Genomic DNA, 11,540 nt, shown 5'->3' on the forward strand with positions numbered 1-11,540 from the left:
AGACAGATGGATGGCAATTTCATAGTGGAGTGGGGGATGGGGTGGGCAACAATGACTAGGGAGAAACAGATGGACACATGCTGGTGATGGGCTCCAGGTTTCCTGTTTAGTCTCTATTCCTCAGGCCTGGACATCCCTGAATTCGCAAGAACCCCGGGGGCTCCGTGGGCATTCGAGAGGGGGTTGTCACATGACCTGAGAGGACTCTAAGCACCAGAGTCAGCCTGGCCTCTGCTCTCCTCACTCCCACAGCCCCTCCCTGGGTGGCCTCACAGATAAAGGCTCAGGCATGATGAGAAAGAGGAGGAGGAGGAAGAAGAGGAGGGAGAAAACGTTTTGGAAGGAGAGGGAAGTGAAAACTGGCTAAAACTTTTATTTATTTAAAATAAAGGTTGTTATGCTTGACTGTAAACACGCTGGCCCATCCCTCCCTCCCTCCCTCTTCTCATGGCAGAGGGCTCAGACCACACAGCAAGCTGGGGGCAGGAGGCAGAGTGAAGGCCACGGGGAGGGGTGACCCAGGTGTTGGGAGAGGAGAGGGACCTAGGAACTCCGCCCCTGCTGAACACATCTGGGCTGGGCTAGTCCTTGACCCACTGGCCCTCGGCTCTGAATCCTTCAGCATCTAAACCTGCCATAGTCCACAGGGCCTCAATGTCACATGTACATGCATGTGCAGTCAATGTAGGGATGAGGACGGCACAGACAGGCCTGTGGACGTTCACAGGAGCCTGCCTCTCTCTCTGTTTCTCTCCTTGTCAGAGACAGACAGCAGCCTAGAGCAGGTGAGTAGAGCTCCAGCTGAGTCACACTTTCCATTGAACTAAAAATCCTTATCTGCCTTTGTCCTCTTGGTTTCTGGTTCTACCTGACTTCCTTCCATTTTTTCAGTGACTGAGCCCTTTTGGGTGGCCTGTAAGAAACTATGAGCTCCCCAGAGAAGGGAGACAGGTGTGGATGGAGAAGAATCTGGACTGGAGACAGGTCTGGGGACCCTGTGTTGCAGGTCTTTTGTGAGTAGGTTGCTGTGGCCACCACTGGTAGCCCAACCAGACAGGAAGGACTGTGGTATGCAGGGTCAGGGAGCGAATAGGCAGGAAATGTTTGTGATAAGAGGCTTCCCCTCTTGCAAGCTCCCCTTAAATCCAGACCCAGCTGTGGGATAAGGGCAGGGAGCTGTCAGGGGCAGATTCTAGAGCCAGCCTTTGGGACTGCTAGAGGAATGGCAGCATTTGCTATGGCCCCTGAGGGCCCCAAAAAAGGCAGCACTTGGGATCCTGGGAACCCAGCCAGGGCTGCCTTCTTTTGGGATCCGGAAGTTCAATTATACTTCACAAGGCCAATCAATTCTTAAGAAAAAGAAAAGAAAACAAAGCCCCTGGGCTTTTAAAATCCAAGTTGCCCAGAGGGGAGAGCAGGTCTAACTACGGCTGACTCCAGGACATTTCATGCTCTGGGTTGGTCCCACCTGGAGCCATTCATTAATGTTAACCAGTAAAAATGGAAAATGGAAGAGTGAATCCCAAGCTGGAAGCTCTGAGAGGGAATCCATTCCAAGGTACTCTTCTGCTGGGGATGGAGTCTCAGGAATGTGTGTCACGCTGCACGATGCTCCCCGGACTCCAACTGTCTCCTGTTTGTTCAAGGCCCCCGTAACTTCACCATCTGTGGTTGACTTGGACAGCTCACAAAAGAGCTGGAAGTGCTGCAAAGGAGCACCCCATGGGTAGGGGTGAGGCTTTGGGCCTCCTGCTATTGTACCAGTGCCCCTTCTTAAGGATTAGCAGCTTCTAGCTGCCCCTGGGGGCTTCACTGTAAATGCCTGTGTAATGCTAATTTGTGGTTGGCAAGAGATTGATTGGGAAAGAGCTGAACAATGGCAGGAGGAGGCTGAGCTCCCTCCAGCTTCTGGAGCCTTTGGGTGTGTGTGTGTGTGTGTGTGTGTGTGTGTGTGTGTGTGTGTATCTTCTAGAAAGAATGTAGCAACAAGAACACAGGATGATTGAAGGAGAGGAGGGGCATTAAGTCACTGACAGTCAGAGTAGTAGAGTCTGTGAAGCACCAGTTCAGGGAGATTTTTTTGATATGTGACATCCTATCCCTTTTTGCTGTATTCTATTAGTTAGAAGCAAGTCACCAGGTCCAGGGCACACATAGAAGGAAAGGTTCCACAGGAGGCAAGAATCAGCGAGGGTCATTTCCGAAGCTGCCAGGGACACAGTGTCTGGTACATAGGAAGTGCTCAGGAAAAGATGTTGTTACGGGGTCTAGGGACACAGTCTGTGAGGTATGCTACTTTCCCTTCAGTGGCCTGGCCTCTGCTGTGCCATCTTCATCCCTCTTGGAGTGGCTGGGTTTTCTCTGAAGATTTTTCTCTTGTGCTGTGAGGTTTGTGACTCTCTCTGGGTGTGAGCTGGCAAACAGAGGACAGATGCTTGCTCATGCTCACACTATCTAACAGCCTCCGTGTGACTGTGTGTGGTCTTGCATTGTGGTCAGTGTACAGATATTTTAATTTCCTGCTCACCTGCTCAGTGGAGGATCTGATTTCTTCTTGCATTTATTTTTTTTCTCTAGCAGCTTGTGGACAGGTATTTTTGTCTGACCATCTGGTAGCCATTCACCTTTATGATGGCTTGAGAAAGGAATTAATTTCACTTGTTTCTTTAGCTGTATCTGCCTCCTTTGACAGCAAGTTACCTTTATCACCTCTTAAAATTCTTACTATGTTGGTCCTTCTGGTACCTAGGGGGCTCTTTAGATCCCCTAACTTTGTGCAACTGTGTCTCCTCCTTTGGTTTAGCTTATCATGCCTTTCTTCCTGTACTGTGGTTTTAAACATCCTAGATCTACTTCTAAGGCTGTATCTCTCCTCACCCACCACCCAGCGAGAGTGATGGATTCAGCTTGACTAGACCAGGCAAGAGTAATCAGAAAACATTCAACTGAAAGAGAAATTCTGACCCTTGCCCGGGATCCTGTCCCTCGACTGGCTCCTGAGGCCTTTCGCCTAATTCTGGTGGGTAATTTAGGGAAGGAAGTCTATGGGAAGGTAGAGGAAATTCCTGAGCAAGAATGAGGTGGGTGGAGCTTGTTCATTCCTTTTTGGCTTTGTATCTCCCCTACCCCCCAGTATCTCAAGGGCCTACTGTGTCCCCTGGGGGACCTCTAGAAGGTAGAGAAATCAAAGATTGGTATTCTGCTTGACAGATGAAACATCTAGGGCTTCTGTTCAGGAGCCTCTGCTCAGCCTACCATGTTCTGTTGTATTTTTGTTGGAAGGAGTGTTGGCAAGGCTCTGGTATACACTGGGCTGTCTGGCCATAGAATATTATAAACACACCTTGCCTGAAAATAGTGCTGCATGGAGGGGATGGCTAATATCCTGATCAGAATGAAGCCAACAACTGTCTTCTGGGATCTTAAAAGTCCTTCTAGCACCATTCACACACTAGTCTGTAATTCGTAAATAGACATGGTTGCCATTTCTAGGACCTGTTGCTCTAGTGTAGTGGTCAAGAGTGTGCACTCTTGTCAGATAGGGCTTGGTTTGAATCTTAGTCCCTTCACTTACTAGCTCTGTAACCTTAGCTAGCTTCTTTAAGTCTCAGTTTGACTTTTGTAAAATGGGCATGTGATAGTTTCATTCTCAGAGTTGCTATGAAAATTATACAAAATAATAAATGTAACAGTATATATAACATAGAGTGCCTGGTACATAGTGAGCAATCTTTTAAAAAAAGATTTTACTAAAAAAAAATAAAGATTTTACTCACTTATTTGAAAGAAAGGGTGCATGAGCAGGAGGAAAGGGAGAGGTTAGACTCTCCATTGAGTAGGGAGCCTGACTCTTGGGCTCAACCCCAGGACCCTGGGGTCATGACTTGAGCCAAAGGCAGACGCTTAACTAACTGAGCCACCCAGGTGCCTTACAGAGAGAGAGCTTAAAGTGTTTTTAGTTTTATTATCTTGGCCCCTAGGACCTTCCAGCAATTGAAGCTTCCATTTTTGGAGCTTATTACGCCTGTTACACATCTTACCTGATGGAGGTTGTCTCTTTCTGCCCACTTTCCTTGCATGTTGGGCATGTGATGACCCTTACATCAATCCATCAATCTCCCTCCTGTATATTCTGTCTCTGGGACCTTGAACCTTCCTCTCTGAAACCCCCACTCCATGCTCCTCCTAGCCTGTGAATCAGTCTCCAAGTCCTGTCAGCTTGTCATTGTGGAGTGTCCTCTCAGGGCTGAGGAATGGTCCAGCTGGGAGGTCGCCCTCCCTATCACTGATGATTTTGTTGTGAACCTTCCTGAGGCACTGAGGAGAAATGTAAGAAGTTAAGACAAGTTGTTGTTTGTCATCCTTCTCACTCCTCCCCACCCCCACCTCCATTAATGGAATTTAACTCACTCCCTGAAACACAGAATTGAGTCAAAACCCTTTTTGTCTACAGACAGAGTAGACCTTATACTTGGCTGGGGAGCTGTGCTGAAGAAACTGCCCAGGAGGCCGGACAGGATGTTGGTGGTGGGTCGGATCCCTCGGTTCATGAGAGGAGGTGAGATGGAAAGGAAGGGACAGGCAAGTGTGAGTGTGGCCTGAGGCTCCATGGTGGTCCCAGGCTGTGTCCACAGTCCCTCTGGGCTAGAAGCTTCCTCAATTTATACAGGACAGTCTGGCCAAGCCATGCCCCAAGAACAGCTAGTCTTTCTCCTTTGGAAACTGGCACACTGGTTTCCATAGCAACAGGACTCCCCCACTTTGTCCTCTCTGAGCCCAATCTCAGAAGCTTTTTGGCATAGATATCAAGGCTCAGGATGAGAGGATGAATCATCTGCATACTTTATCCAAAGGGAACTGGGCTTTCTAAGCCCAAAGCTCTCATGTGATGTAAATAGTGAAGCTGAAGGCTAGGATGTCAGGGTGTTAGGGAGGTTGGCTACGTTTGGAAAGCAGGATTGCTGAGTCAGTTGATGGAGGCAGATTTTGATGAGTGTTGTGAATTACTGGTTTGGCATGGAACATGAAATGGCTTTGTACCAAATCATTGGTGAAGAGAAAAGGGCTGGCATGGGTTTAGGAAGAGTGACGGTGTCTGTGAGCTCATTCTCAGAGACCTGGAGAGCTTGCATAGTCTTCCAAAAGCCTCCTGAGGAGAGAGAAACTCAGAAGCTATCCCATAAAGGGGGAGGAGGGTCATTTTTTTTGTCTCAATGCCCTGTGGATAAAGCCTATTTCTCAGGACCACAGAAATTAGGGGTCTGAGGGGCACCAAAGTGGCTCAGTCAGTTAAGTGTCTGCCTTTGGCTCAGGTCATGATCCCGGAGTCCTAGGATGGAACCCAGAGTGGAGTTGGGCTCCCTGCTTAGCAAGGGGTCTGCTTCTCCCTCTACCTCTGCCCCTACCCCTGCTACTTTTCTCTCTCACTCACTTGTGCTCCTAAATAAATAAATAAATAAATAAAATCTTAAAGAAATGAAGGGTCTGAGAATGGGGAGGTGATCTTCAGGTGTGTGTGTGTGGGGGGATATGACATATCTCCAATTGGAGTGAGGAAAATTTTCCTTTCTGATTATTCCAGAAGAGGACAAAGCTGACTGGATTGTGGATAAGAGCTGCCCTTGTATGGAGGCAGGATGTAGAAGGAAGAGACTGTGCTCGGGAGTTCTACAAGCTGATTAGTTACTGGATAAGCTGAAATTTACTTTGGGAAGCTGATCATTGATGTGGGTCTTGTTTTTACGTGAGTTATTTCTCTGTCTTTAAGCATTTATAACAAATAAAGAGAGAAGGATAAACAGATCTCTGCAGTTTTTATACTGGAAAATCCTGTTAATCTCTTTGTGATTTGAGCAGGTGGATGAGATTCCTGATTTCCATAATTATCTGTGCCTGGAGATTTATACAGAAAAAAGGTCACCGGGGTAGGCTTGAAACATGGTGCCTATGAGTAGAGATTGTACTCCAGGGGCCATGGAAAGAACTTCTGACAGCTGGAGACAGCCTTCTGAGTGGGTGGGTGGGGACATAATCCCTTTTATCCTGGCTTTGGTTTGCTTAATTACCTCTTTAGCAGGGCTGTTCATAGCTGCAACAGGTGTCAGGCTCTGTAAGGCAGACGCTGAGAGCTGGGCAATATCTTTGGTCATTCCTGACCTGTAGGGCTGAACTTTCAATACCATGAGGTCTTATTCACCATTGCAGTCCCTTGTCCTGGGGATGAGAGAGAAAGTATTGTGTTCATTTCTGGCAAAAGTCCAGGAATGAGTCAGGAAGGGCAGCCTCTCCTTCTAAATCCAAAAAAGAAGCTAAGTGGAAGAATTGGGGTGGCAGGATGGGCACAGGGGATGGAGACCAAGGGGATTTGTCACTACTTTGGAAAATTGTCCTAGACTTTTGCAAGTCACAGGAAGTCAGCAGAGGAAAAACAGCTGGATACTTTTCATCACCTTGGCCTGCATATTATCTTGAGATAATGTGTGCTACACTATACTTTGAGAGAGTGTAGAAATATGGGAAGTGTATGATAGTGGGAGTCAGGACTGTGGGGTTTTAGACTTCCGCTGGCCAGTGGTGGAAGCCTGGAGAGGTTGCTTCGGCTCTTGGGGTTCTCTCCAGTTGTCTCCTCTGCTTGTGGGGGTAGGGAATGTGGGTGGACAGGGAGGAGGTGGTCTCTGTTCTATGACTCACCGGGCCGCAGCATGACCATGTCTTACATACACAGCCAAAGATGTTGATTGCTCTCAGCAGGGCTACGCTCCCCCCTCCCCTGCCTCCCCAGCGGGTTATCATGCTGACTCGACTAACACAACCCCCATCTGGACGCAGTCCAAACGCCAGATGTGCCCCCGATTAGCGTCGGTCTGGGGGATGTTTCCATGACTGAAAGGTCAGTGTCAGCTGGAAGTGCCCAGTGTGGGTGTCTGCCCCCCACCCATGTCAGCTGGGAGGGCTGAAACTTCCATTATCTCACTGGCCAAGGAACTAAGCTGGGGCAGCTTGGGGCCGGGAGGCAGCCGCGTTCAGGAGGGCCTGGTTTTACTTGCTTTCCTTCTTTGCTCTCCGCTGGACAGAGTGTGATTTTCCACTTGGAAGAGACTCCAGGGGTGTGCAAAGAAGGAAGTCCTGCTGGTGTGTAACTGAAAACACTTTGTTCTCTTTTAGATCTGCAATGTGCTCGTGTCTCTTCTGATTTTCTCATGGCGGCCGTCACCTCCACTATGGAAAGAAAAATGAATGGTAATGTTGTGATGGGCTGGGCTGCCATGTTTTACCCTATTTACAGGTCATTTTAAGTATTGCTCCTACACTTCAGACGGGCTTTCATGTTTAATTTCATTCGTGTAGGGCTATGCTGGGCTTTCCTCTAGGTAGCAATGAAAATTAAACACAATTGAGTTTGATGTGTACCTTATTGATTCCAGACCCATTTCAGTAGACTGTGACACTTCGGCGACCTGCAAATTCTACACATTAGAGTTCATATTTTACACAAATGCCGGAGCCCCAAGTCGTGGACTCGCATCTCTCTCAGCAGCATCCAACTCCCAGCAGAAGACACAGACCCTGTCAGAGGATGAAAGCTCCTAATGAAGATGCATTACAGATGGTATTTATGGTCATCCCCCTAGGAAAACAAAAGTGATTCATGAATAATTTCGTGGAAGTCACACCAAAAAGGGAGTAATAATTTTCTCAAGTCCACATTGTCCTTTGGTTCTCCGAGGGCCACTTCTATTCCCACAAGTCACCACAGCTTCACTTCAAAAGGATGAGGCAGGACAGGGGAGAGGCTGTGTGTTAACCTGGCTTGAGAGCTACCACGTACTGAAAACCACTCAGCACCTGTGATTGATGGCGTCCGGTCACAGCAGAGTTTCTCTTCTTCGTGTGTTACTAGAAGGCTGAGAAGCATGCTCTTCAGCGGCCCGGGGTTCCTCCGGCAGAAGCATCGTTCTAGAAGACCCCCTGAGCAAAGGGAACAGTTGTGGCCGAGCAAGGCAGGTGGGTGGGTTCTGACCAGTCATTGGCTTCAAGGTACTGTGTCAATCACTTCTCTTTTGCAACAGAGCTGGGAATTGGAGGCTTTATTCAGGCCGAAGTGGGAGAAAGGGAATTTTTACTAGAGGGCATGGCCTTCTGAGGCAAGGGAAGAAAGGATCTTCTGCCAGCTGGGGCAGGGACGAGAGGTGAGTCAGAACAGCCTGTGGAGAATGGTATTCCCCTCTGGGGGGTCACGGGACTACTTGTAAAATGACGTCTCGACGTTGGGCCGCATCCAAGGTTCCCAGCCTTGGCTGTACATCAGAATCACCTGGGAGCCTTTTACAATCCCAGTGTCCAGGTCCCACCTCACAGCAATTACCTCAGAATCTCGGGGGCAGGGACCCAAGCTGAGGTAGTTGTTACGGTGCCCCAGATGACTCCAAGGTACATCCAGGCTTGAAGATCATCGATCTAGGGCTTTGCTGATCAAAGTCTGGCCTGGGGACCAGCAGCGTTGGTGTCACCTGGGACTTGTTAGACATGCAGAAATCTCAGGTCACACCCTAGACCTACTGAGTCAGCATCTGCATTTTAGCAAGGTCCCTGGGAGATCTGAAGTCTATTAAAGTATGTGGAGCTGTGGTTCTCAAACTTTGCTGCATATTAAAATCACCTAGGGAGCTTTTAAAAATCCCAGTGCCCAGGCCGCCCCTTATACCAATTAAGTCAGAATTTCTGAGGGTGGGATGCAAGCATCAGTAGTTTTTTTTATTGGTTCTCAGGTGGTTCTGATGTTCATGGGTCCTCAACCCTGGCTACATATTAGAATCACCTGGGGAGCTTTTAAATATCCAGATACTTGAGCCCTATTTTAAGAAATTCTGATTTAATTGGTCTGGGAGAGGCTGCAAAAAGCTTCCTAGGTGATTCTAATATGCAGCCAACAAGAGCCTCTGTTCCAGAATGTTCTGCTGGCTTCACTGAAGGGCCAGCCAGGTTGAAAATCATACCACAAGTCAATGGATCCAAGAACTGTTGAAGGAAAAGAACGACCAGACCATGTCTAGACTTATCTGATCTCAGGACTTTGATATTTGATCTTATGTGTGACAACTACTATACTTTTCTTTTTTTTATGAATTCAAATATTTGTATGCTCCTTTACTTTTCTAAGAAAACTTGTTTTGAAAAATTCAACTTCAATTCAGCCAAATTAAGGGGCAAAAGCATTGGTCTACATCTGGGCCACAGGAACTAGGAGCAGCTGAGGAATCAGGTGGGATGGTTGTAAGAGAGGTCAAGATGGAGAATTTGGGACAGGTGGGGCCCAGCTGAAGTGTGAAGAAATACCCTTGGGGACAAGAAAGAGGAGAGCCGATTGTAATTTCTTGTCCCTTTTGCCCTATGGCACCCCCTCTCCGTTTCCAACATGACTGTGGAGTCAGGTAGCTCTAGATTAGGGTTGCCAGATTTAGCAAATAAAAACAGGGCACCCAGCAAAACTTGAATTTCAGATAAACAATAAATTATTTTTGAATATGTCTCATGCAAAATTTGAAATATTATACTAGAAATATTTCAAAATTTGAAATATACGACTATACTATATATAGTTGGACTGGAGATGACAGGTAGGTCTGCATGTGTGTACATGTGTGTATGTGCAACAAATGCTTTGTTGTTTACTGAAATTCAGTTTTGATTGGGTATTGTGTATTTTATCTGACAATCCTACTTGATTGATAACCCTGAATTCTTGATGTTAGAGAATCTGCCCTTGGCAATGGCAGATTTTCCCTCTACGCCTGAAGGGGTTCTTGCCCCCTGAGGTGAGGTCCATGTGTGTTTGTCTGAACCCTGTCCCCAGGAGGTCCACCCTCCTGGGTTCTGCAGGGCTTGCTCAACACCCCAAGGCTAGCACTGGCAAGAATGTATGGGGATGACCCGGTTCTTGGACTTCACTTTTCTAGGCTGCTTCCCTGCAGTTTTTGGTGTTGAGATGGTTCCTAGGAGATCAGGTCCTCACTTGCCCAAGTCAGTCTACATATGGCTGAAGAGAAAGGTTGTTGAAAGGCATTTTGGACTGGAGATGACAGTGTCGAGCGAAGGTGGACAAATGCAGGGCAAAGGCAGCATGTTTCACAATCCGGCTACAGCTTGTCCTGGAGCTGCCTGCCCACATCTGAGCCCAGTGTGACTGGCTTTCAGCAGAGGCTGCTCCACGGAAACATATTCAGAGTCAAGAGTCCAGTTTTCTGTTCCATTCAGCTCTGAAACAGCTCATTCCCTTGTCTTCGGAGCATGTGGGAGCTTGGGGTGGGGGGAGGACGGGGGGACATGGACTAGAGAGTGGGAAAGAGCCAGCTGCCAGTGAGATGCACGCATGGAAGAGATGTGCAGGATGAGCCATAGAGATGGGGGAGGGGGAGGAGGAGAGAGGGAGAGAAAAGGGAGGGAGAGGGAGAGAAATGGAAGAGGGAGAGAGATGGAGAGAAGGAGTGATGAAGAAGAGATGGGGAGAGGGAAGGGGAGAGGGAGTGAGATGGGAAAAAGGGAGGCGGAGGAGCTAGAGAGGAGAGAGAGGGAGGGATGGAAGGATAGAACTGGTTAGGTAGCTGGGGCTGTCCAGCAAGATGCAGGATGATCTGGAAGGGCATCCTCTGCTCATTCCTCGACTGTCCCACTACAGACCTAAGCTGGTGCTGGTCTCTTCGCTGAAGCCAAGACTCTTCCATCAGCTAGCCTCAGGAAGGGGGCCCTGGAGGGCTCCTGTGGGTTGGGGAACAGGCTGGGCTAATTCTGAGGCCGTGGCTCATTTTCCCTGGGTGCTCCAGAAGGTGAGTGCCCCTTTGTGAGGCTCACATGCTGGCAAGACCCTGCAGACTGCGTTGGGGCTGGAGAGCTGGCATGTGCCCTAGGAGGAATGCTCCCATACAATAGCTACTGTTGGAAATCCTCTCCATCTCCCTCCTGACGCCACCTTCTTCCTAGAATAATAAATAACCGCAGTATAAATGAAGGTCACAGACTTGGTTTTGTGTTTCTTCTGGGATTCAAGTCATGGGAAATCTGGGCTGTGCTTTGTCTCCTTCCTGATGGGCTACAGTGTGGGCTTTCCAGCACATCTCCCCCAGGCACTCTAGACGTGGCACGGGGAAGGCTCTCCAGAGAAACCTCAGGAGCTAGTGGCAAATGAAAATGATAAATGTTTTATTTTTGCCTCTCTGGCCACTTAGTTGAGCACAGAACAGCCAGAGGCTCTATGGAAGATTGGGAGAGAGCCAAGGGAAGGGAGGGAAAGAGGAGGGAGCTGCTTCAGAAGAGGCCAGGTTTCCTCAGCTTATACTTGCAGGGACCCCTACTTGTATAGGATTGGTCCTAGGTCAGATCTGGCCGAGGGTGGGCATCTGAGCAAGAAGCAGGTTTCCAGATAAACTGTACGGACTGGTGGGTGGAGCTTGGCCTGAGTCTTGCCGGATGTTTGGTGTTTGGCTTATCAAACCTTGGTCAGTGCCTGGCCACTACCTCCAAGTCTGTTTTCTAGGACCAGAGTG

General features: G+C 48.4%; 1 long non-coding RNA gene across 2 annotated transcripts; it reads left to right on the plus strand.

The window, feature by feature from the left end:
* The first annotated feature begins 447 nt into the window (after positions 1-447).
* Positions 448-11,005, plus strand: LOC144280924 (uncharacterized). 2 transcript variants are annotated; one of them, XR_013349355.1, is made up of 4 exons: positions 448-785; positions 5,582-5,743; positions 7,165-7,239; positions 7,425-11,005. It is a non-coding gene; the product is annotated as an uncharacterized LOC144280924 (long non-coding RNA). The 2 variants fall into 2 exon arrangements; XR_013349354.1 differs by lacking the exon at positions 448-785 and adding an exon at positions 3,771-4,558.
* Positions 11,006-11,540: the final 535 nt, after the last annotated feature.

Source organism: Canis aureus, chromosome 12, assembly GCF_053574225.1.
Source record: "Canis aureus isolate CA01 chromosome 12, VMU_Caureus_v.1.0, whole genome shotgun sequence".
Lineage (NCBI taxonomy): Eukaryota > Metazoa > Chordata > Mammalia > Carnivora > Canidae > Canis > Canis aureus.